Source organism: Lissotriton helveticus, chromosome 9, assembly GCF_964261635.1.
Source record: "Lissotriton helveticus chromosome 9, aLisHel1.1, whole genome shotgun sequence".
Classification (NCBI taxonomy): Eukaryota; Metazoa; Chordata; class Amphibia; order Caudata; family Salamandridae; genus Lissotriton; species Lissotriton helveticus.
Window position 1 is genome coordinate 949647307 of NC_136070.1, and position 26474 is coordinate 949673780.

General features: G+C 44.7%; 1 protein-coding gene across 1 annotated transcript in view; it reads left to right on the forward strand.

The window, feature by feature from the left end:
* Positions 1 to 418: 418 nt before the first annotated feature.
* Positions 419 to 26474, forward strand: part of GMPPB (GDP-mannose pyrophosphorylase B) — a 185588-nt gene continuing 159532 nt past the window's right edge. The window contains exon 1 of the mRNA XM_078661210.1: positions 419 to 656. The gene's annotated coding sequence lies outside the window, so the exon portion shown is untranslated. The remainder of the gene's footprint in view (positions 657 to 26474) is intronic.

A 26474-nucleotide genomic window follows, 5' to 3' on the forward strand; every position in this document is an offset into this window, starting at 1 on the left:
ATTTCTCATAAATGAGGCCCCTAGTTAGAGGTGCACCGCAGTGCCCTATCTACAATACGAGCCCTGGTGTTAAAGACGCTGTCAAACCCACACGCGCCATTTATTTCAGCCTGGCTCACTGAACTCACATTGGTCCACCTTTTATTCTACACTTAATGTATCACGGTGTTGTCGGAACCCTTTCAAAGCACATTATTAGCTTAAAAACATCGACAGCGCCTCCAGCCTACTTCGCGCCACAAACACAGAAATGGCACATCTATTCTTGTAACCAATTAAAGGCTACATCGGAAGCTCGAGCCCGCTCAGCTGTAGCCAATACCATCGGAGATAATTCGAACCAATCAGAGCCCGCGCTGCCCTGGTGACGCCGAAAACGGGAAATACCTTTTACGTGGCTTGTAGCTGGTGTTGTGGAAGTGACCTCACTGTAAATGGCCCGCCCACTGATACTGTCTATGAATGGTGCTGAGTTGGAAGTTCTGGGTTGGAGAAGAGCGAGTCTTTCAGTATCGTCCTGAGGCACTTCCTGTCAGATTGTATTCACACCCAGCTACGCCTCTGCTTGCTCTACGTACAGCAACTGTTTTCTGCAAACTCGTATTACCCGTCTGCTTCTTGCACGCTCGTTTCTCTTCTGGCTGCTCCTTAAGCAGGTACGTTCTTTTCCTGCTATATGTCAAATACAGACAGGCAGTGTGTATAGAATAACGTATGGCTTACGACCTCTCTGGGTGTTAAAGTGCCTGCCTACATGGGTAGCCCGCTGCACTATGTAAGTAAATATATAGAAGGGTTTACCTTTGTTTTGATTTTATGTGGGCAATGTCTCAGCGTCGTGCACGAGTGAATTTGGGGTGATGTGTTAAGCAGGGCCACTGGAATTACACGGCAGAAAGTGGCACAGAGAGGTGAGAATGTTATAGCTTTCAGCAATCTGGTAGCTTTCAACTGGACTTTGTTACTATCATCCCCTATATGATTTTCATTGTGAGATGTCAAGAAGCGGTCATAATATGTAGATAGTTGGGACTTACAGCAGTGGACTAAATTGGCCAGTGCTAAGTGGCAGATTTCTTAAGTTATTTTGTGTATGTTCAGTTGGTGATGAGTAGTTTATTTGCTGTGTACTGGTACAGTACTGGGTGATGGAAATGACCAATAGGGGTTCTACCTTATGTGGATGGTCAAGCAGTATAATAAGGAAGTTATTATGCACCCTGTTTGACCCACAATTGAGTATCCGACTGCTGCGTGTTAAGAAATTACTATTAGTGAGGGACAGGAGAGTTATATAGGAGTTAATGTTACTGTAGAATACTGAGGTTAGATACAGGTCAGCTCTACATAACTTATTTCGGCCTAGAAAGTTGGGTGCTGTTTGGGCTGTTTCATGTCTTTTGGCTGCAGACTGTATTTGAAGGAGCTGTTTGTTATTTATTCCTTGTTCAATACTAGAGTCAGGGGATGATGTAGTTATTTTGGAAACAGCCATGCTCATGAATGCTTCAAATCTTGTCTGGCGGCGATTTACCGAGCTTTGTGGCTTTCACTGAGAAAGTGGTGCCTCTTACGATTTCTTATATGTGTGTGTGTGTGGTGGGGGGGGGGGGGGTTGCCTTGAATTTAACGTATATGTGTAGTGGTCCTTTTCCTTGGGATGCTCTGTGGACGAAGCAAAGTGCCTTGAACATTGCTCTAATATCTACAGGTAGTCAGTGAAGTGATTGCAGGATTGGAGTCATGCATTCTCCTGGGTGGAGGCAGGGAAGGAGTCCAGCATAAGTGAGCTGTGTGTTGAGAGTAATGTGAGTAGAGGTGGGTCAGACTGTGCATTTGTTCATGTATTTATTTTCTTTGTTTTCAGTTTCCTTATTTGGTGGCCTAATGGCCCGCATGTGCCTTGTAAAACGAGTAATATTTGTTCTATTAAAAAAAATCGAACAGTGTGGAACCAAATGATTGGGTCCAATGAGCCACTGGAACCATGTAAAGCTTAAACCGTAATGGGAAGGAACTATTCCCTGGGCAACTCCCAGTGGCATTGACTTTCTGTTTGAAACGGAAGAGTCTATTTTGATTTGGATAAAACACTCCGAAAGAAAATCTTGGAATAAAGCAAGAACTGTTCTTCTGGTACAGAGGGCAATCATACTTTTTGGCAATCCCTGACGGTCCATGATATTAAAAGAAGTGGACAGGTCTAATAGAATCAGGGTAGCAGGTATGGTTTGATCTGTTCTATGATATAGATAGTTCACAACTGCTGTCAGTACACCTTTCGTGCTGCAATTAGCACAAACGCCTACTTGTTCTTTTTGTTTTGAGACAAAATGGGATTGGGAAAGCTAATCGAGTGTATATGTGTACGAAGCCTTCTGTGTCATTTCCCAAGTCAAAAGGATGTCACATGAGATGGATGGATCCTGGCGCTAGCTTGTATTTGGCCGTACACAGCATAGTTGATAATTGTCTACCATTTGGCATGTATATTTAAAAAAATAGGACAACTGGGTTGCTTCACAGTTAGTTGTTTGGTTTGATTTTTACCAAAGTGTGATTTAGCTATTTTTTATTAATGAATGGTGTTTTGTAAATTACAATACCTTCAGCTTGTGTGGTAGAGTGAGCAATATCAACTTGATTGTGCAGGCAAATTAGTGTTACTGGCAGCTGAACCGTAGGTGACTACAAGATTTCTTGCACAGCTTACCACGTGGATTGTGCTGTTGTGACAAGATGTGTTGGGACGAAATGTCCCCTGCATTGTATTTGGGTGCCCACCCCTGCACAGAGTGACAGGACTATATGTTAAACTGGCATTTTGAATGTTTGTGTTGGCCAGCCTCGTACTGTAATCTAGCATGAGTGTGGAGGCCTGGACCTGCCCATGGTAAACGCAACTCCAGAATCTGTTTTGGAACCTGGAAGGACGCACCAATTGTGCTCTCTTTACTGACATGGGTCTACTGTCTATTTCATGGGTTGGTGACATAGAGCAGCGGTGGCATCAATGTGATTTTTGTAGATTAATAGGTCTGAGTAAATCTTTTCTTCTGTTCCAGGAGGGAGGGTTGTCTACTGACACCACTCATGTAAATTTCCACTGAAATGAAACTACCAGATAATTGTGCTGATATTCTGCATGAGTCAAGAGCATGTATTTATGGCGGATGTATGATACGTATGGTAACAAGGCTCATTGGTTAGCATGAGTCTGAGCGCTGGGACCAAAACAGTCCATTTTGAAGGGTGGATACAGGTTCCTCAGACAATGGGCATGTATTGCCTGCATTCCTGGGGCTTTATGGTGAAAATCCAGATACCGAATGAGGGAAGATGCAGAAGGGCTGCTCTTAGAAAAATTATAATCAATCAATCAATCAATCAATCAATACATTGGTAAAGCATGCTACTTACCCGTGAGGGTCTCAAGGCGCTGGGGGGGGAGGGATGCTGCTACTGCTCTAATAACCGGGTCTCGAGAAGCATCCTGAAGGTTAGTAGGTCCTGGGTCTGCCGTAGGAGGATGGGGAGGGTGTTCTAGGTCTTGGCGGCGAGGTGGTAGAACGATCTGCCGCCGGTGGTCGCTTTTCGGATGCGGGGGAACGGTGGCGAGATCGGCGGAGCGGAGCGGAGCTGTCGGTTCGGGGAGTAGAAGGTGAGTCATCTGTTGAGGCATGCTGGGCCAGTGTTGTGGAGCGCCTTGTGTGCGTGGGTAAGGAGCTTGAAGGTGATTCTCTTGTTGACGGGAAGCCAGTGCAGGTCTCTCATGTGTGGTGTGATGTGGCTGTGGCGCGGGATGTCGAGGATCAGGCATGTAGAAGCGTTCTGTATGCGTTGTAGTCGTTTCAGTCTTTGGCTGAGGCTCCTGTGTAGAGGGCGTTTCCATAGTCCATCCTCCTGCTGACGAGGGCCTGAGGGATCGTTCTTTTTGTTTCGGTGGGGATCCATCTGTAGATCTTGCGAAGCATGCGGAGGGTGTCGAAGCAGGAGGATGAGATGGCGTTGACTTGCTTGGTAATGAAGAGGTTTGAGTCGAAGATAAACCCCAGGTTGCGTGCATGGTCAGTGGACGTCGGTGCTGCTCCCAGTGCGGACGGCCACCAGGAGTCGTCCCAGGCTGAGGGGGTGGAGCCGAGGATGAGGACCTCTGTCTTGTCCGAGTTCAGCTTCAGACGGCTGTTCTTCATCCACTCGGCAACGGCTTTCATTCCTTCGTGGAGGTTGGTTTTGGCGGTGAGGGGGTCCTTGGTGAGGGAGAGGATTAGCTGGGTGTCGTCGGCGTAGGAGATGATGTTGAGCTCGTGTAGTTGGGCGACATGGGCGAGCGGTGCCATGTAGACGTAGAACAATGTCGGGCTGAGGAATGATCCTTGGGGTACGCTGAAGGTGATCTCGGAGGCTTCGGAACGGAAAGGGGGGAGACGGACGCCCTGGGTTCTGTTGAAAATAAGGGTGACACTACCAACCAGAATATGAGATCCTTAAGTATTGCCCGGCGGTGTCGTCTCTTGAACCCATAAAGAAGTTAAACTATTGAAGAGGCAGGCGCTGGAGACTGGAAGGCAGGAAACAAGGTTTTTATTCTCTCCGGAGGAGAACACAACGAAACGGACAGAAGGTATCGTTCTGAGGTGCTCTAACTGCATCCCTGAGGCCTGGCCTCTTATACACAAGTTTATCTCTTTATTGCATGTAACACATTCTCGTCGATACTTTGATGTACGGAAAGACATCCTCAGAATCCCCCTTCCCAGCCCGTTCCCACGCAAGGTTACAGTGGAAGTCCCTGCCCCGTTCACAACAGGTGATGATCATCGCGCAGCTGGATATTCCGCCGATTCACGGAGTGTGTGGGGTTCGATCGGATCTCGTAGGGCGGGGGGCTTTGATCAACCCGGGGATCCCTTGCTGGGGGGAAACTTTCTATTGTACGGGGAGGGGCAAGGATTGGTATCGGCAGAGCTGGGTGTCGGCCTGGGAACGGGGAAGACAAACGGGCACACGGGGAAAAGGGGTTTGCATCAAAGGGCCGGGGATCATAAATGGGAAGAAGGGAGGTGTTGCGCTGGGAACAGGACGAGGGCCTGGGGCAGAGCAGCGCCGAAGAGGGGTTTTATGATTCGCGGCAGGTGCAGGCAGGGGGGTTGTCAGCGAAGCTAGGAGGGAGAGAGAGGCGCGCTGGCTCTCGGCGAGAGCAGGGAAGCCATGGTGCCCAAAATGGCGGCTGTTTTACGCGCACAAAAGGTTTAAGGAGAGCAAGAGGGCGCCGATAATGTTGACGGTTTCAGCCCAACTTTCAACAGTTCTGCCGGAGAGGAAGGAGGTGGTCCATTCCAGAGCCTTGTCTCGGATCCCTGCGTTGTGGAGGCGTGTGCATAGGGTGCGGTGGCAGCCCGTGTCAAAGGTGGCTGATAGGTCCAGGAGGGTGAAAGCAGCGGTTTCATCGTTGTCTAGCAGGGCCCTGATGTCATCGTTGGCGGCGATGAGGGCGGTTTCGGAGCTGTGGTTGCTGCGGAACCCGGACTGGGACGGGTCCAGGATGTTGTTCTCCTCGAGGTAGCGGGTCAGCTGTCTGTTGACGGTCTTCTCGATGACCTTTGTCGGGAACGGGAGCAGGGAGGTGGGCCGGAAGTTCTTGAGGTCCCTCGGATCCGCCTTGGGTTTCTTCAGTAAGGCACTAATTTCGGCGTGCTTCCAAGTCTCTGGGAAGGTTGCGGTCTCGAAGGAGGTGTTGATGGTCTTGCGGAGATGGGGTGCGATGGTGGCGCTTGCTTTGTTGAAGATGTGGTGTGGGCATGGGTCTGACGGAGAGCCAGAGTGGATGGTGTTCATGATTTTGATAGTGTCGTTGTTGTTTATGTTGGTACAGGTGAGCAGGGGATGGATGTGGGTGGTGGCCGCGGAGTCTGAGATGTCGGTGGTTGTCAGGGTAGTCAGGTTGTTGAAGCTGTCGTGGATGTCTGCGATCTTGCGATGGAAGAAGGTGGCAAGCGAGTCGCACAGGTCTTGTGATGGTGGGATGTTGTTGGTGTTGGAGCTGGGGTTGGAGAGTTCCTTCACGATGTTGAAGAGCTCTTTGCTGTTGTGTGCATTGTTGTCGAGTCGGTCGTTGAAAGGGGCCCATTTGTCGGATCTGATGAGGTGATGGTGTCTGCGGATGGCGTTCTTGTGGCCTGTGTAGCTGTCTGGTGTCTGTTCGTGGAGCCATTTCTTCTCTAGTGTACGGCAGGTTTGCTTGGAGGCCTGGAGGTTTGCAGTGAACCAGCTGGCTTTCTGGTTAGTGTGTCTGTTGGAGGGTTTCCTGATCGGGGCGAGAGTTTTGGTGCAGTTATCGATCCAGCTTCTGAAGTTGCGGACGTCGGCGTCAGTGGGTGGGCTTCGGGCGAGGGTGGTGTTTAGCTGGTCTTCGATGATTTTGCTCCAGCTGCGGCGGGGGATCTGTTGCGTGCGGTGGTGGGTTTCCGGAAGGTGAAGTGGATGCAGCGATGGTCGGTCCAGTGGAGTTCGGTGGTGTGGCTGAATGTGACGTGGGGGCTTGCGGAGAAGATGGGATCAAGCGTGTGGCCTGTGGCGTTGGTGGGCGTTGCGACGAGCTGTCTGAGTCCGAGGTTGTCAGTCAGGGTGGTGGAGTTGGTGTCGTTGTTCTGGAGGTGGAAATTCAGGTCTCCGAGGAGGATGTAGTCTGTGGAGGCACTATCTTTTAGCAATAGTGATTACTGATTAGATTTTGTAGAGCCTTACCATTTAGTGGATGGTAGGGTAGAGAGGGTGAGGGAGCAGGTTCTGTTGTTCAGAGTGAGGAAGAAATTGGCACAGCCTGCCCTTTTGTCTTGATTCCTACTTCAAGACTGCAGACAACAGCCAGGTGCAGAAACTTCACACTTCACTGTGCCCATGTTTTGGTCGCCTCATCAATATGTACTGTGAGAGTCACATCCTTGTCCAATGGCTGCGTTTGCAATACAGCCAGAAACTGACATTTGAAATGAAATCACTTCAAAATGGTTGCAGAACCGTAGTCCATGAATCCACATCCCTATCTGAAAAATGTAATATTAAAGTGTGATGCCAACCATCCTACCATGTTCCAGTTCACTCTGTTTTACTGACCAAGGAATGCTCTGCAGAGTACTGGAAGCACAGCTGTGAGACCAGGGCTGGTGTCTGCATGACAGCCAATCTGTCAGAAGTGGGGAGCAATCACCTGAATTCTGGGCAACTTGCTGGAGTTGTTCAGGATCTGTCTAGCCCCTAGAAGCTTGCCGCTCTGCTCAGATACGAAAAGAGAGTGCCGTTCTGCAGAAGGACAGGCTGCCCAGAGTGAGAGCCCAGCTGTGTTTCTAGCACCTAGAAGAACCCTACTGCTTTCTGGAGTGCAGGCAGCGCCATCTAAGATGTGCAGTGTCACCTGTTCTTCATGTGGTGAACTGCATGAAGAAACTTGCAACGTAAACCAGCATAGTGCTGCCTAGCATCACTGCCGATTATCAAAAGGGACTTTTGCAGTCGCTGCTCGACATGCTGCTTATCTACAGACGAGCCCCCTTCTCACTGCCAAAATAATGATAACATTGCCAACGTGAACTCTTTTTAACTAAACTGATCTACGGATTGCATAACATGGTGATTACTGATTGAACTGTGCCTGTTTACTATGTCCTGTTATCCCCTTTAGGTACTACAGACCATTTGAGGTGGTGGGATACTCAAAGTCCACTACTGTTGTAGCCCCTGTCTTCCCTGTAGCCTCCCTCCAAACGGGGTCTAACTAAGGATCCAACTTGATGCGTTTTGCCTCATTAGGAGTTTTGATTTCTCTTTAAAGTCTACAATGATCACGGACTGGTTGTTAGTGAATGGAGTTGATGAGGTTGCTGAAATTGTTCAAGAGATGTGGTTTTACCACATTTCTGCTATTTTACAGCTGTCAAATTACACTTGCACCCAGCCACCTGCTTCCCTTTGACTCTTTTTAAAACATTTTTTTTTACCAACCTACTTCTAGTTTGGGGAAGGAGCGAATGAGTGTTGTCTACTGTGGATGTCCTTTTGGACAGTGTTACTAGGTGTTCTCCGAAGGCCGAATAGTAATGGCCGACATGTAGGCAACTTATTTGATGGGCTTATGTAATTTCTAATGTTGAGGCAACATTATTGCTGTTTTGAACAATTCACCGGGTATTTCTAAAAATACAAAACATGCGGCCCACATGTCTTTTGGATCACTAAACATTTTACAAATTCCTCAAGCATTCAGTGAGCGTTTTCGTCTGCTGCCTTTAGCTCAAATGAAGTTCTGCCACTGAGCTTTTCCCAGACTTATAGCTGTTCCTGTTCACATTGGATCTTATGCTTGTTTCAAGCTCTGAAGGCCTTTCATTCATTCGTGTATTTAGATATTGAAGATTAAGTTTGCCTCTCCTTTGTTTGAGAGGTTGCTTGTTTATATGTGCTAAATATTGAACTATGAACAGCCTGTTGTGCGGGTCTGTTATCTATTTTTTTTATCCAGGCCACTTAGCATTGGCATGGGTCGCAGAATAATATATGGTATATAGCCTTTTCACTGGTTGTTCACATGCCTCGTTTTAGCATTTCAACTTACCACCAAGGCAATTTACCTACTTTTTATGATATGTTATATTTTTTAAGTAAAATGTAGCTCAAAGTTGACCCTTTCCAGCAATATCTTGGCTCTGTTAGGATGTTAGTAGCATGGCGGTACGTTTACCAAAAAAGGTCTCACCTGGCATGGCTAAAAGTTAGTGAAGGGTCATGGAGTAGAGTCGTATAGAGAATGGAGTGATGTAGAGCGGTCAAGGATAGAGATACATTGCTTGTATTAAAGTATGTTTCCACCACATTTCTGAATGACAAAATAATTTGCTTCATTAGTGCTTTGCCATTTCTAATCTATGCTGCAATATTTGCTGTTCATTTGCAGACATTTGCAGACATTTACATTTTGTTGCATGCTAGAAAAAATTGACATTTACATTCTTCCTCCAGCACCCCCCAGTACTCCGCATGATTGTCACATAAATCCTTTCACTTTGAAGTCCGAGAAAGAAAAGTAAAAACCAAACTCCCTCTTAAGACCAGAGCCTGACATTTAACCTCCGTCTTTGAATGTACAACAATGTGACACAATAAGAACAAAATTTAAAGGCCTGTTTACTGAAAGCGAGCACTTGTGGAATAATACAATAAACAGTCTATGCTCCATGGAGAGGACAGAGACATACTATACAGCCTAAAACAATTAAAGCCAGCAAATAGAATGCAAACAAATGTGAGTTACAAACCACAAATCCAATTATAAGCAATAGGCAGAGTGTATTCTTAGATTAGCTTTCAGAATTTCCGCAAGAGGTCTTTAGCAACCAGACAGCTGCTCTGTCGGGTAGGCTTTGATCTAAAAAGGTACCACGGTATGCAAGTTGTCTAGAAATCTGGTATTGGCAAAACATTTGCTCAAAAAACTTAGCGAGCCTCTAGCAGTTAAGCAGATTCTGCCCCATTTCCCTCCAGCCATATTTGGGAAAGCTCCTTGGGAAAACGTGGCTTTCAGTCCGTTACAAAAATCTGCTGAGTAAAATAGGCTTTTCAATTATTTGAAGTGGATTTGATGCCAGCAGATGTCCAAGAGGTTTTGACCGAGTTAGTTGCTGGCACTCGGTCAGAACACTGCAACTGTTAAAACGTTTAGCTTCTTTCCACACTGTTGAACACAACCTCTTGATTAAGTCATGGATGAAGCAAATTTTGCTGTTGGAGACATAATCTATATACTTTTTTTCTTTCAGGCCAACTGGCAACAAGCAGTTGCCCTTTCACATTTTTCAACAGAAGCTAGGCAATTACACTATGACGTCTCACAAGGGTCCTCATTTTTCGATGTGGAGTCCCTGACTCTACTACTTCATCATTCCATGACTAGTTTCAGTATTTTTTCTGGTAACACCCAGTTTGTTTGGTCTTTCTCTCATTCCCACTCCGGGACCATAAGCCTGGATCTGGAAACACTGGCAATTTTTGTCTGCTCTAACTTTTCAAACCTTAACACCATGAAAACAGAAATCCTACTGACGAGTGCATAGGCCTCCTGCAGGAGAAGCATCGCCCTGTTCTAAGGTAATGAGCCCACTGCCTGTCTCAGCCAAAGTTGTGAACAAGCTGGTTGTTTTAGATTTATATTTGGCACTAGGCACACAGGCTGCAAGGTGACTTATACCTGTTTCACTGAGCTCGAATCCTGAAAAGAACCCTAAAGTATACTAAAGCCCACCTACTTATTCCAGTTTCTTCAACCTGTACGTGCAGCCCCTTACTCGACTACTTAATTCCAGGGCCTGTTTCTATATGTATGTTGATGATACTGAGCTCATTTTTGGTCTTCTGTCATTCCCAGTCAGGAACCATTAGTCTGGATCTGGAGGCACTGATCAGTGTTTTGCTCACCACTCTTTAGATATGCGTCAACATTTTAAAGCTAAACACCTGAAAACAGAAATCCTGCTTCCAGTTTATGGGCCTTCTGCAGGAGCAGTATCCTCTGTCCTGAGAAATTGGGCCCACCACCTGGCCCAGTCAAAGTTGTGCCCAATCTGGTTGTCTGAGATTCATCTTTGGCACTGGACACCCAGGCTTCAAGGTGACTTATAACTGTTTCACGTAGCTAAGAATCCATAAAAACCCTACCATAGAAGCCCCCCCCTACAGATTCCAGTGGTCGGTGATTTTACACAGTTAAAGACTGGGCTGTGCTATTTTCAGTCTCTTGTGTGTCCTGGGTGAGATTTATCCTTCAGCTGCAGCTAGTGCAGAATGTTGTTGCTGCCCAGCTAATTGCTGGTTTGCCCAGGAGCGAATCCATTTCACAAAGGGCTGTGTCTCTCCACTGGTTACACTTTCACAGTCTGGTTTCTTTAATGCAATGGTTACTGTACGCAAGGCCGTTTATCTGGGCACCAGAGTTTCCGGCCTCCAAGTTTGTCTGGTACACTTCTCAATGCTGATCCTGGATTTCGTTTTTTCAATTGCAGTATAATCTTTGGCTTTGATCTTCGGTTCAGTTCAGATGTTATGTCCTGAAAACAAATCAAGTACATTTATTTCCATCGAGTTCTTGTAGCCTTTGCCTTACTCATAGACTTGGGGTCCAGGTTTGTCTATTAACACACCTCCTTGTTCATTAATTACCTTCTAGATATGTGTCAATATTGTAGCAGAGTTTTGCCATGCCTCTCTTCTACTTAAAGGGACACTATTGCCTTCACATAAGGGTGGATTGTTAATTCTCTGCATTAAAGCCTACTGATAGACATTTAGTTATATGATATGTCATAAATGACCTCCTAGGTGAAGGATTTTGGTATTGGTTACATCCTCTGACAACCATAGGGAGATAAGATTTGCACTGTAATAAGTTTTTCTAGAATCTCTTTGGAAGGCCTGACGGGCATAAAACTGTCTAGGAATATCTTGTATACAAATCGTTAAATAAGGCATACACCCATACATATAATTGCTTAACCATAATGATACATAAAAGGCGTTTGGGTCAGCTCTCTTCTGCCATTCATCTGGCGGAGTGTCATTTACACTCTGATTCCATCCATGATTCTGTACTGCACGGGGTAATGGTTCAGTCCACATTGGTCATTGACTTTTTTGCTTGTGAATTACAGCGTTTTTTCTGATTACTTGTGCACACTTGCCTTAAAATTAGTGCGATTCAGCATCAGGGCTAGTTGGCCAGTCCTTTAGTTTCCAATGTTCTCCTTTTTATAGTTCTTTGCCTCTCCTCTTTTTATCTTACATTTTTCTTCAGAGGATACTACAGTTCTCCAGGCAGTGCCATTAGATCGTCTGCTTGCCATTCATTTTATTGTCAGTATGCCTCATCCCACATGGCAAAGTCCTCTAAACCAAGAAACCACTATAAAATGCTATTGTCATATCTTTTTTTACCATTTCAAGATAGCCAACCTCCTGGTTTTACAAGTTACGGTCATGCTGGAACTTTTTAACATGGATAAAGTATGTAGACTAGGTCTGCAAAAAAGTAACAGCTGCTGTGTTTAGGTTCGTTATTGCAAGTATATATTCACTGTGTTTAGACAGCAGCATGTTTCTTTTTTCTGCTTTTATTCTTTTAATTTCTTTCATTTGTTTGTGTGTGTTTTACTACGGGTGTGTAAGGGTGAACCTTTAATAATGGGGTTCTTCAAAGGTACCTTATTTTTTCAGTCAACTTTCTTGAAAGATTAAAGTCTCTTGTACTTTTTAAAACCTTTTCAAAGTCGGTTCAGTTGAACGTTCTTCTGAAAACGTGGGAGAGGGTGTGGCGTAACAACCAGAGCTGCCGACTTGAGACCGGGGGAACCAGGTTGGAGTCTCTGCCTTGGCTGAACATCCTACGATTCTCGGGAAATCACTTAATCTCCCTGTGCCTACAAAAATGAATATGTCCTTGTGTAATGTAACTGGTGCTCGTAAAGAGCTCCAATACCTTCGGGTTGAGTTCGCGCTATATAAAACTGCAAAAACCAACATAATAACTATTCTCCCGGTCTGTGTTGTAGTCAGACCACTAGATGTCTCCCCTTTTACTAGAAGTAAAACTCAAGCTTTAAAGCATAGTAACCAAATGTTCAAGAACTAGTTCAACGGAGTGCACAAACTCAGGGGCATATTAACCAGGGCTTTATCTCCGAAGAAGCAGCGATAACAATATCGCCCTATCAACAACAGGGTGCTAACATGCAAAATCGCATGTTAGCACCCTTTTTCACTATGCTCCCCTTTGCATCTCTAATGAGATGCAAAGTGGGCGTTCCAGAGCAAAATATTAGGAGAAATATCGCTAGGCAAAATTTCTCCTATTATGAAGCTTCACGCTAACCCTGTTAGAGACAAAAAAAGCAGCGCTAACCACGGTTAACTGCTTTTTTACGTCTGCTAATTTTCCGATTTAGCCATGTAATCCAATTGGTGGTGGATTACATGGCTAAGTCCACCATGGGCTATCAACAAGGATATCCCTCTTTGTAGTTTTATCGCTGCATTTCCAGCGATAGCCTCCCAAAATGCCGCTATCGTTGGATTTTTTATGGCCTAGGCGGTTAGCTTTTTTTTTTTTTTTTTTGTCCTCATTTGCCGAACTCTCGTTCCATAGAAAGCGCCAACCACCTTGGATAACATTTTGGCACAGGGCAATAAACCTGATCCTCTCTTAAGCCAAAGCAACAATACCAAATTGGCGGGAGAAGCTTTCAGGAATCTTAACTCCATCAAGGCGTCTTTCAGCCTATTGGACCCGGTTTGTTCTCTTTGTTGGGCGAGGCCACAAACAGGTTCAAGGAGTATGTCCGCTTAATCATTGGACCCGGGGAAAAAAAAAACGCGATAACCAGGCAATATTATCCAGCGATAGTGAGCGTTAACAAAATTAACGCTAAGCGCCCTTAGCGCTAATTTTCCCTGTTCCTTGTTAATATGCCACTCGGTCTCGTTCGAAACGTGTTAGGTTGTGCTCAATGCTATTTTCGCAGGAGACCTGTCCGGTTTCTAATTATCTCTGGATTTCTAGCAACAGACTCTGATACTACACTGCAGGCCTTCCACAAAGTAGTCCGCACAATGTTTTGGGTGCGGCTGTCTTTATATCTGACCCATGTCCAATATGCCCCACTCCCCCTAAGCAACTTGGGACATGTAGTCCCACTTCCAAACGACATTTTCCCAGAATTTTACCGCATTGACCGTGATCTTTCAGAAGGGGCAACCGTAATATGACTTTGACTTGAGCACTGGCCATGATAACATCTCAAGCAAAAAGAACAGATGTTGGACGGTATGATGAACAAATCAAACATTCACCCCCAGTCACAGATCTGAGTTTAATCCATCGATGCTTGTTTCCGGTCCAGGGAGGACCTGGATTGGCAGTTCGGGCAGGACTATTCCCAGGGCTTTAATTGGGATGAAAATGGGGGGGGGGTTCTCTCAATGGGGCATGGCCAATGTGATTAAGGCCCTGGCTTAAAAACACCTTAGCTAAAAATCTGTGCTTAGCAAAGTGTGCCGCCCGACTTGTATTTTGCTGTTTCTGTCATTGCATCCATATATATGATACATAAGTAACATCATGCCTATATCAATTCAGGACTATTTGCTTTGTCAATGGTTGTTAGTTGCATAAGATAACTAAGCAGCAACTATGGCTTGTATATAATATTGAAAACGCTTCTACTTAAAGCCCTGGTGACACCACAATAATGTTGCTGCCTCTGAGTCTCAGAAAGAGAAGGGAAATCTCTAAAGAAAATGACTCTTTAAAGGATTTCCCTCCCCCTACAACGCTCACCTGGCATGACGTCATGTCGTAACTTCTCCACTAGTGAGAAGTGAGCAGTGTGAGCACGCGCACATCGATGCGCTTGCTGTCACTGCAATCCAGAAAAAAATGGACCGCCTGTGCCAGGGCACAAAACAGAGCCCGATAGAGACCTGTTTCAAGGCTCCCTTTAAAAAGCTGCTGGTGCTCAGCAACGGTGAGACCAGGCCACTTAATGGGTGCACAGACATAATATCGACTCCAAAATATCGTTTGGACAGAATATCGAGTTTAAAATATCGTTTGGACAAAATATCGACAGGACAGAATATAGACAGCCAAAATATCGTTTTTAAGTGAAGTAATATCGACTGTAAATAATATAGAAAGTGAAAATATCCAAGTATATAATCTAGATAGTAAAAAATATCGTTTTTTAAATAATATTTAATTATTTATAGTGTATTTTCATGTTATAATGTGTGAAAAGTGTCATTTTATGTTATACTTATTTTTAATTAATGATTTTTTTAAATTATTGTGTAATTTTATTCTGTAGCGGGTTGTGGGTTTATAGGGGAATAGGGTGGGAAGTAATTTAATTATAATTAATTAAATATGTAAATTTATTTATTGGTAGTAATATTTAATTAATTGGTAATTAAATAATATTTGTTAATTATTTAAAATTTAATTGGTAATTAATTTAATTTTATTGATTAATTGCTAATTATGTAAATTTAAATAATTTATTTCCTGTTGTGGGTTTATAGGGGAATAGGGTGGGAAGTAATTTAATTATAATTAATTAAATATGTAAATTTAATAATTGGTAGTAATATTTAATTAATTAAAAAATATTTGTTAATTAATTAAAATGTAATTGGTAATTCATTTAATTGATTAATTGCTAATTATGTTAAATTAAATTATTTATTTCCTGTAGCGGGTTGTGGGTTTATAGGGGAATAGAGTGGGAAGTAATTTAATAATAATTAATGAAATATATAACATTTATTTAATTGTATTTAATATAAAATAATTGTAAATTAAATTTTAATTATCAAATAAATAATTGGTAATTAGTTATAAATTAGTATTAATAGGTAACTAATTGAAATATTTATAGTTAATTAGTAATTTTAATATATTAATTATTATGTTATATTAAATAGTTAATCATTTTTAAATAAATTTATATTGATATTATTTTGTAATTTATTTATTAATATATGAAGTATTTACTTTCTCTAATGTTGCACCCACTGGAGTGGGAATAGTAATTTTAACCCTTACGCTATCCAACGCTTTCCCTACTGTTGCACCCACTGGAGTGGGAATAGTAATTTTAACCCCTACGCTATCCTACGCTTCCCCTACTGTTGCACCCTTTGGAGTGGGAATAGTAATTTTAACCCTTACGCTATGCAACGGCTTCTCTACTGTTGCGGGAAACATCCTTTACAACGCAACTTTTACAACGCACTACCATTACAACGAAACTTTTACAACGCAAAAACTATTACAATGCATGTTTTTACAACGCAGATACCTTTACAACGCATACCATTACAACTTAAGTATTGGTAAGTATATAATCATTTTTTTAATGTACATTTTTGTAATTTTTGGGTAAAGGGGTATTTTTAGGGTTCAGGGTCAGTTTTTAGTTTTTGGGTAAAGGGGTATTTTTAGGGTTCAGGGTCAGTTTTTGGTTTTTGGGTAAAGGGGTATTTTTAGGGTTCAGGGTCAGTTTTTAGTTTTTGGGTAAAGGGGTATTTTTAGGGTTCAGGGTCAGTTTTTAGTTTTTGGGTAAAGGGGTATTTTTAGGGTTCAGGGTCAGTTTTTAGTTTTTGGGTAAAGTGGTATTTTTAGGGTTCAGGGTCAGTTTTTAGTTTTTGGGTAAAGGGGTATTTTTAGGGTTCAGGGTCAGTTTTTGTTTTTTGGGTAAATGGGTATTTTTAGGGTTCAGGATCAGTTTTTTTAGTTTTTGGGTAAAGGGGTATTTTTAGGGTTCAGGGTAAGTTTTGGGTTTTTGGGTAAAGGGTTTTTTTAGGGTTCAGGGTCAGTTTTGGGTTTTTGGGGTACAGGGGTACAGTGTAAAATTAAATTTACATTAAATTAATTTAATGAAATTAAATTAAAATATATTAAATTAATTTTAAATAATTTAAATTAAAAAAAATTATTATATACTTACCAATACTTACGTTGTAATGGTATGCGTTGTAAAGGTATCTGCGTTGTAAAAACATGCGTTGTAAAAACATGCATTGTAATAGTTTTTGCGTTGTAAAAATTTCGTTGTAATGGTAGTGTGTTGTAAAAGTTGCGTTGTAACGTCATATATCCACTGTTGCACTCTTTGGAGTGGGAATAGTAATTTTAACCCCTACGCTATCCAACGCTTTCCCTACTGTTGCACCCACTGGAGTGGGAATATTAATTTTTACTCTTTTGTATTTGTACGTTAATAATATTAGCTATTATTTAATTAAATTTTGTTACTATATATATATATATGTTTTAAGAAATATGAATAAAAAAATATTATTTTTTTACTTTCATTAATTATTTAAATAATTAGTTATTTTAAGTATTGTTAAGTATATTTGAGTAATTTTTTATATTAATGTAATTAAACATTGTTTTTATTAAAGTCGATATTTTTTACAACGATATTTTTGTAAACGATATTTTAAACTCGATATTTTTGTACTTACCTGTTTGTACATAGAAAGTCGATATTTTGACAGTCTATATTTTGTCAACGATATTCTTGAAGGTCGATATTTTGTCACTCAATATTATTTCAGTGATCCCACTTAATGCCCTGACTGTTCCCATATGAGCGGGGTCCAGACTGATTTGTATATAGCTGGGTCTAAACTGAGCAAAAGAACGCTGGATTTAACCTAGATCTCTTGTCTGGGGCTGAATGTTTGATTTGTTCCGTATTCCATCTATCATTTGTCTGTCTTTTGCTTTCTCGCTCAAAATGTGCTGGGTAGCCCAAATGTGGGCCCCGGGCTCACTGTGCCACTAGATTCAAGCTAGCCTGGCTGATAAGGGGTGATACCTCAAAGTCGGTCCCAGGATGCTTGTTTCTGGTACAGGGAGGAACCGACTTGGCAGTTTGAGCTGGATTGTTCCCATGAGGAGGTGGGTCAAGACTGAATTGCATATGGCTGGGTCCAAACTGGAGTGGCCTAGTGAGCAAAAGAACAATGGATTTAACTCCGATCTCTTGACTGGGGGGGAATGTTTGATTTGTTTTGCATTCGATCCATCATTTGTGTGTTTTTTGATAACATCCAAGCTACCATCGCTGCATGCTGCTCTTAAGTAACTAAAGACCCACAAACCGTCCATTTTACACTTCCCTTGCTTCAACATGAGGATGCTCCTAGAAGTTCAACGATCTAAAGCATGACGAGATTGGCCAGCTTGGCGATCCCTGATCAATGGTATAGTTTTATCTGGAGAAGTGTAAGAATTTTGGATGGAAGGAATTTTGTTTCTCCACACAAATTCCAGTACTGTCCCTCACAGAAATGTAAGTAAAATGATTTTTGGAACAGTTTGAGGTTTTCTGGGGGTTTTGTGCAAGTAAACGTAGTAGGATCCAGTAAATTGCATTACCCTCGGCGTCTAGTTTTCAGAAATGTCTGGATTCATTAGGTAAATTACAAGACAAGACATGTTGTCTCCCCATTACGTTTTGGGGTCTTTCCTGTTGCTCCTGATAGCCGCACAAGTGGGGTACTGTTTTTAACAATTAAGGGCCTGATTATGGTGGCGGGAAGACGCCACCACCATCGGTGACTGAATCACCACCCGCCACATTACGATGGCGGGCGGTATGTTGGCGCTCAGAAAGACCGACTGCCATGGTCCCGACGGTCTGAAGCATCCCGACCGCCTGACAGACCGCACCCCATCCCCAGAATCGTGGCAGTGCCTGTCTGGCACCGCCGTGGGCATTGCAATATTCCTTTCCGACGGTTGTTCTGCCGTGGTCAACCCGCCGTGAAACGGCTGGTGGAAACGGATTTGGGGGCCCGTAGCTAGCCCCTTTCCTCATGTGGCTGGTACATGAGCCCTGGGGGCCTCCTACATATCTCTGTACCATGTGGCAGGCACCACCTGGCGCCTGCCACGTAGTACAGGGATATGTAAACCCCCTATTTTTAGGTTTCGGCTACCGTCCCACTGCGTAAGCAGTGGGTGGGCGGAGCCGAAATCTTTTGTTAGTAGTATGGGGGCCTGAACACGCCCCTCTTCTTCATTGGCTGGCCTCGTAAATGCTGGCCAGCCATTGGAGGAGAGGAGCGTCACTGAGTTCAGGGCCCGCCTTGACGCGATTCGGGGGCGTTTCCGTGTCTTTTTTTTAAGTCCCGCCCTCTCCTCTTCCCATTGGCTGGAATTTTACCTTCCAGCCAATGGGAAGGGGAGAGGGCGGGAAACACCCCGAATCCCAAAATGACCTTGTTTTATTGGCTACTTGGATCCCGGGCGGAATCCGACCGCCGCAGCAAGCTTTACACCAGCAGCGTCAAGGAGTAGAACGGTAAGGTGGCTGCCGCCGTGCCCCTGTTTATGTTACAACTTCTGGTACAAGTGTATGTGTCCTCAAATGCATTTTGCGAGGTTGCTCGGCTTGTTAAATATAACTTCATAGGTTGAAAAGTTTGACCGAGAGATACGTCGAGACCTGCCCCTCCTGCACGCCTGCCCCTCCTGCACGCCTGCCCTTTGCCGTGGGACACGCAGGGAAATGCAGTAAAAACAATTCCTCTCTAGGCACCAAAGCGTCTGCACTCCGGCGGCAGCAGTTTTGGGAAGCCTTTACCAGTGAGCCACTTTTGCCAACCTGCCCTTTTTCTCGGGTTCTGGCGATACTCCGCATCCGGGGGCTGGCGGTGAAGTGCAGCAAAACGAGGCTCACAGGAACAGTTCCTCCCATTCTAGGATGTGTTGGTGGGCGAGGGGTGCAATATCAAATAAACAAATAATGCGTGGACACTCAACTCCACTGTTTATCGTTTCCCTTATTAGGTGTGGAGTGGAGTGGTGTGGCTCACTGGTTAGAGGCAGCAGACCCAGAAGCAGAGGACAGCCTGGGACCAGGGTTCTATTCCCGACGCGGCAGGGTCGAGGACCAGGGTCAGCGGACTTGATAATTCTCGCCTCAGTGCCTACTCTAACCAGGGATCACACTCGGCAACTCTGGGCATTAGCTTGCCTCATCTCCACAACGGCCCCCCACATACGCCGGGGATGCCTGGTTTCACCTTGGAGATACCCAGTAGGGACCATCTCACAGGGAAAGCCAGGACGGGTTCCCCAGCGGTCTACAGCGCAGAGATACTCCTTCGGGAGTCAATTCTAGCGCTTTAGAAACCCACAGGTCCCCGTCCCCCAAACTTACAGCCATATTGGGGCCGGTAGACGCCCCCGAGTCCGTCCACTTCATCCGAGGTTGACATGGTGCTGGGTCGGGTGGATGGGCTCTCCGGTTCCGAGGCGCGGCAGAGCTGCAGCGGCGGCCTGGCAGGCAGTGGCTTGGGAGGAAGGTACAGAGAGTGTTCCTGGTCGGTGCCTCTCGACAGGGTGTCTCCCCGCCCTGCAATTATGATTAACCCTTTGAGTAAACGCTCGGCTCTGACAATGCCTTGCAACACGGAGCGCTGTGTGAGGCACGGGGCTCGCCCGTGTGGGGCGGGATGGGTCTGCTGCGAGGACAGGAAGCTTCTCTGTCAGTCAGTGCCTGAACACGAGTGGGGCATGTGTATAACACGCCGAATAAAGCTAGTTTATACTCAAATGGAAAGTGTGTGTGTGTGTAGCGTTAGAAGGAACGGCTCCTTTCCTGGCAGGGTGTGGCTCACGGCAAGCGGGGCGACACTCATTATGATGGGGGGGATGGTACTAGTCTATGGGCGGCGTGTGTGCAACACGTCAAACGGGGGTGCCTTCATACTTCATGTACGTGAGTGTGCAATACTGCACATCAGGGAGTCACGGCTACATTCACAATTCTCTGCAGGTGGAGAATGCTCATTTTGCCACAGTTCCCAAGTGTACTGTTGCCGTGTGGCACACCCACCCAGTTCTAACGGGGAGAAGACGGTAGAGTGAGTTACATTTACTCCTGCAGTGTGTGTGTGTGTGTACTAGTACAGTCACAAAAAGATCTCAACCTACACAAACCCCTCTTTCAAATGGAAACCCAACCTCGCAGGTTACTCGGAACCAGTAGTTAAAACTTCAAAGTTAAATTGCCCTCAATCTGAACGCTTACGTGTCTTTAAAAAGAAATTAATTATGGTAGCTAAGCTGTGTAAACACCAACTTCTCATAAAGCTAAATACTCCATACACAGATTTAACACATTGATTTTAACTTGTTAACATATACAACAAGGACTGGGAAAGGCAATAGGTCTGGTGTTGATGTGTTAAAGAATGTTGAAATGCAGTTGCGTGTTGCATTGCCCAAATGCTGTGTATTGCATTAATGCCTGCCCCATTGGCTTTGCCAGTGATGGGTCAAAAAGTAGCAACAACGGATTACTTTCGGTATATAATGCGTTTGGGAGATAAATACTTGAACAGGAGAATTAGCATGATTACTAAGGTCACTTTTAAGATGTAAAATAGTGCTGCATGCTTGCCAATGTAAGCACTTCAAGGAAGGTGGAACGATGTATCAAAGAACCAATACCAGGAGGTGAGTGACCAATACTCCTCTGACTGGAGCCAAAGCCCACTGTGTACATCATTTTATTTTTATTATGTCTCACCTCTGTCTGTTGCCAGACGTTTTGGTACCTTACAGTGGACTTAGCGCCCGCCCATTTCTACTTCGGTTCATTGTCACTCTCCTTTGCTTGCTTGGAATTCTTAGCTTCGGTAGGTTTCCCTCCCTCTACTTTATTTCTTTTTTTTTTTTTTCTTCTTTAGCGTTATGGACGCACTGCTGTCCATCCACGGCTCACTATTTCAGGTGGTACTTTTTTCTTTTTATTTAAGCACCACTTTATGAGTGCTTGTTTCTTCCAGCTGGCTCCCTTGTGTACTTCTCCCCCTCTGTGTTCCTCCCTCATTCTGTTCCTGCCTTTCATCCTTTGTCAGTTTGCTTGACCCAGCATCTCCTACCCATCCTTCGTTGTCAGTGTGCTCTCCCTACCCTCTCCTGCCCACCCTCCATTGTCCATGTGCTCTCCATACCCTCTCCTGCCCACCCTCTGTTGACGTGTGCTTTCTTTACCCTCTCCTGCCCACCCTCCATTGTCCGTGTGCTTTCTTTACCCTCTCCTGCCCACCCTCCATTGTCCATGTGCTCTCCATACCCTCTCCTGTCCACCCTCTGTTGACGTGTGCTTTCTTTACCCTCTCCTGCCCACCCTCCATTGTCAGTGCTTTCTTTACCCTCTCCTGCCTACCCTCCATTGTCTGTGTGCTTTCTTTACCCTCTCCTGCCCACCCTCCATTGTCCGTGTGCTTTCTTTACCCTCTCCTGCCCACCCTCCATTGTCCGTGTGCTTTCTTTACCCTCTCCTGCCCACCCCCCATTGTCCATGTGCTCTCCATACCCTCTCCTGCCCACCCTCTGTTGACGTGTGCTTTCTTTACCCTCTCCTGCCCACCCTCCATTGTCCGTGTGCTTTCTTTATCCTCTCCTGCCCACCCTCCATTGTCCGTGTGCTTTCTTTACCCTCTCCTGCCCACCCTCCTTTGTCCGTGTGCTTTCTTTACCCTCTCCTGCCCACCCTCCTTTGTCCGTGTGCTTTCTTTACCCTCTCCTGCCCACCCTCCTTTGTCCGTGTGCTTTCTTTACCCTCTCCTGCCCACCCTCTGACGTGTGCTTTCTTTACACTCTCCTGCCCACCCTCCATTGTCCATGTGCTTTCTTTATCCTCTCCTGCCCACCCTCCATTGTCCGTGTGCTTTCTTTACCCTCTCCTGCCCACCCTCCATTGTCCGTGTGCTTTCTTTACCCTCTCCTGCCCACCCTCCATTGTCCGTGTGCTCTCCATACCCTCTCCTGCCCACCCTCCATTGTCCATGTGCTCTCCATACCCTCTCCTGCCCACCCTCCATTGTCCGTGTGCTTTCTTTACCCTCTCCTGCCCACCCTCCATTGTCCGTGTGCTTTCTTTACCCTCTCCTGCCCACCCTCCATTGTCCGTGTGCTTTCTTTACCCTCTCCTGCCCACCTTTCCTTGTCCATGTGCTCTGCCTACCCTCCGTAGTCCGTGTGCTTTCTCTACCCTCTCATATTTAATGTACTTATAAGACCTTTGGGATAGCTCCTTTCATCCATTGGTCTGTTTCTGCATTATTCACATTTTGCTTCCACCCTCCAACACATACACCATAGGCCTGCGGTCTGCGCACTTCAGTCGTTTGGATCCCCCGCTTTATGTATGGCTCATGACCGCCCCAGCTCTTTCCCTATTCCTTTGCCTGGCTCACTGCAGTGTCAGTAGCTTCGCAGACTCGGCCTCCTACTCTTGTTGCAAATGGGAATCATTGCAACATGTGTTCTATTTTGTTCAGTATAAACATTTGTTGTCAATTTAGGAGTACCATTCTCAATTTACTTTGTAAGGTGCACAGCGGTTACCCTAGACTCCCCCTATAACATGTATATTGTGAGTATGTGAAGAAAAAGTTACATGCCTGTGGTAACGACCTATCTGGTGGATGCTTGGTCTACCTGCAGATTTCTTACCTGTAGAATAATCCCAAGGATCACACTGGATACGGAAACTTCAAAGCTTTCAGACTGCTGTTAGTGGTACGCTGGCTTTGTATCGATGCCGGAAGAGGCATCAGATGACATCACTAAACATCCTGGTGTAACAACATTCAGTTCCCATCCATTATTTCCAAGCCTTCAAGGCGAGCTGACGGATTGGCATTGATAAAAGTAGTACAAAACTAAATTTGAATCTGGGGATTTTATTAGCTTTCCCCAACACAAATCCATCAGAGAGGCGGGCTGGTTGCTAAGGTATTAAATATATATATGAAAGAGCTTAAAGATTACAGCCTAAATTGTATCAACGGTCAGCATCTTTTTTTATTTGCTACATATGAGAAAAAGCACATGGAGGTCAGCAACTGTCGTTAGTGACAGTGGAAGAGTAGACTGTATCTGACATTCGATACCCGACAATCTCTGTAGGTCAAAGGCCAGCGATTCTGAATATTCATTGAGGTAACCAATTATTCATGTATATAGGAACACAAAAAATTAGCGCCTGTGCTAATTTGGAATCATTCACTTAAGCGTTTTTTAGCTATGGTGTGGCAAAATACTCTTATGGGAATATGAAGGGCAAATACAACCTATTGCTCAGCTCTAGAATTCCTTCTCTCCCCTTCAATATGTATTCATCAATTTGCATAAGCCTTTTTTTTTTTAATCAACTTTAGTTACATGAACTATTTTTGGTAAAGTTTCATGAAAATGATTGAAGTGAAGTTATGGTTAGGTTATCGCACCAAAAAGTTTTGATTAAAAAAAAACTGGAAACTCACAAAAACACGCACGGTGCAGTTATGATTGTGAATTAAAGCCTAAAAATCCCACTGACATTACCAATCCATAAATTGCAAAATAGTCATGCAAACTATAACTCGGTCACCAAAGGAGAACTAGTGGATTTGCCAAAAAGAAAAAAAACAAGCATTTACAATGCAATGGTCTTGGCATTTTTAAAGTTAGAGCTATTGGCATTGCTCATGACATTATTTTTATTTATGTTTTTTTTAAAAACATAAATAAATGGCATTGTCATTTACAATGCCAATAGCAGGGCAGAAGAGCAAGCACAACGAACGAGGGGGCAGGACAGGAAGCACAAGCAACGAGCTATAAACAGACACAGAGAAGAGAGAATCCCCAGGTACATGGAACACTTACCCAATCAACAATTGTGAGACTAAAGGTATATAGGAAGGCACACAAAGCACCAGTTCCTAGAAGAAAGTATGTTGGGGAGCTCATGGGAGGTCAAATGAGAGCAGAAGAAGGTAAGGGGGCATTTGAAGACTGGACCGGATCGTCAGAGCAGAAGTCATGTGGGGAGAACAGATGGCCAAGAAACAAGAGCAACAGAGAAAGGTAGGGCAGGGAGCAAGGAGCAGGGAGCAAGGAGAGAAAAGGCAAAAACATTAAAAACGTGACAGGTTAGGAGATCGTAATGATAAGGGGGTACAAATGAGGGCAGAGAAATGCACGCAAAGGGAAGGAAGTCAAGTTGTCATTTACAATGCCAATAGCTCTAACTTTTCCAAAGGCGAAACCGTTGCATTGTAAATGCTTGTTTGTATTGCAGCAGGGGCTGCTGACCGCATCCCCGCCGCAATACAAAAAATAGGCAATGCAACCGCCGTGGTGGCGGTCGCATCGTAATTCAGAGTGTGGGACTGCCGCCTTGTAGGCGGGTGGTCCCAAATAGGAAACAATTGCGGACGGACTGAAGTCCTTCCGCCATCGTAACCAGGCCCATAGTTTTTCTCCGTTTTATCTTCTACATATAAGCCAGTGTTCAAGGAAAGCACCACCATTTGCAAAATGTCCTCTGAATCACATGATAGTATCTGTAACCCCAAATTCAGAGTTGTATAAATAACCACAGTTCCTAAACTTAGGAGCATATTCACAAAGATATGGTGCACTGCAAGCAATTTAGCAGCTCTGCACCATTAGAAAACAAACATTAATAATGCAATAGGTCTCGCATGGACATTATTTTGATCTATTGACATGGTAAATGACATTGTTTTTTTGTTTTGTTTTTATTTTGAAAAACATAAATAAAATTCATTTAAATTTTATATGGCAATTGGTGAAAAAAGTTTCAATGGGAAACCTATTGCATTGCATTTACACTAGTGTGAGCTATTGGCATTGTAAATGGTACTGGCTTTTATTAATGTGATTTAGAAAAAAAACAAATATAATGCATTTCCAATGATAATAGCACCCGCCCCCCGCCTTGGTAGACAGCCATCTAGGCTTACATTCCCTGTGTAGGCAGGTGCTGTAGTTACATTCCCTTCACAGACAAGCGTCTCGGCACAGTCCCCTTTGAGGACAGACATCAAAGGTTACATTCCCTTGTCAGGGAAGCATCTCTAGTTACATTACCTGGGTATGATGGAATCCTCCGCTACCCTCCTGGGGTATCTTGGTACCTAGACTAGGCTGATAAAAGATCCCGAGTCCTTTGTAAGACTGGGGTGGAGACCCCACCAAGTCAGTTGGGGTAAAGGTGTCGACCACGGCTGCATTTTTGAGACTGTGCGAATAGCAGTCCTTGTGCTGTTTTGGAGGAGGGGTTGAAGACATGGAACATATGAGAGTGGGGGTGGGATGTCAAAGGAAGAGCACACGCTTCAGTGGGAGAAAGCCTTGTGGCACATTAGGAAGTGGGCGTGGCCGGGTCACTGGGGAGAGGGGTCGACTGCAGGGAAGTGGGGAGACGGGGCAGTACTCCCTTTAGGAGTGAGAGGGAGGCAAAAATTAGTCAGTACATGTGAAGTCAAATGTGTAAATTGAGACCAATAGACTTTGGCACAATCGGCGTCGGACAACAGGAGAGGGGTGATATCCGGGATGGTCGAGGAACAAATGTAAGGATGGAGGGAGATACTCCTCGAGAAGGCGGGGCAGCGAACAGGGAAGACACGCTATAGAGCGCCCCCTACAGCCCTGCAGAATGGAAGAGTCGCAGCGCCTACATACGACTTAAGAGACTGTGGGAAAAAAACACACCCTGTTCCTTTCAAGTGAAATAATAAACGCCACCCCTGTTCTACAAGTAATATAGGCAACATTTTCAGACAGTGGTAAAACTGTCTTGCGAGCCCAACTCCCCCTCACGAGCCAGGAGTTTACAAGGGAAGTCATCACCCCCAGGCAAACCATGTCAGAGAGCGCCAGCATTGTCCGGGACATCCCGGGTGCAGTGTCTGGAAAGTGGTGGCACCCCTCTCCCCGCTGCCTGCCCAATGAATACAGCACGTCCCCCCAACATGCACATTTGTTTACTCTGGTGGAGGGCTGAATGGGGCTCGCGCAATGGATCAAGCTCCCTGTCACAGCTAAT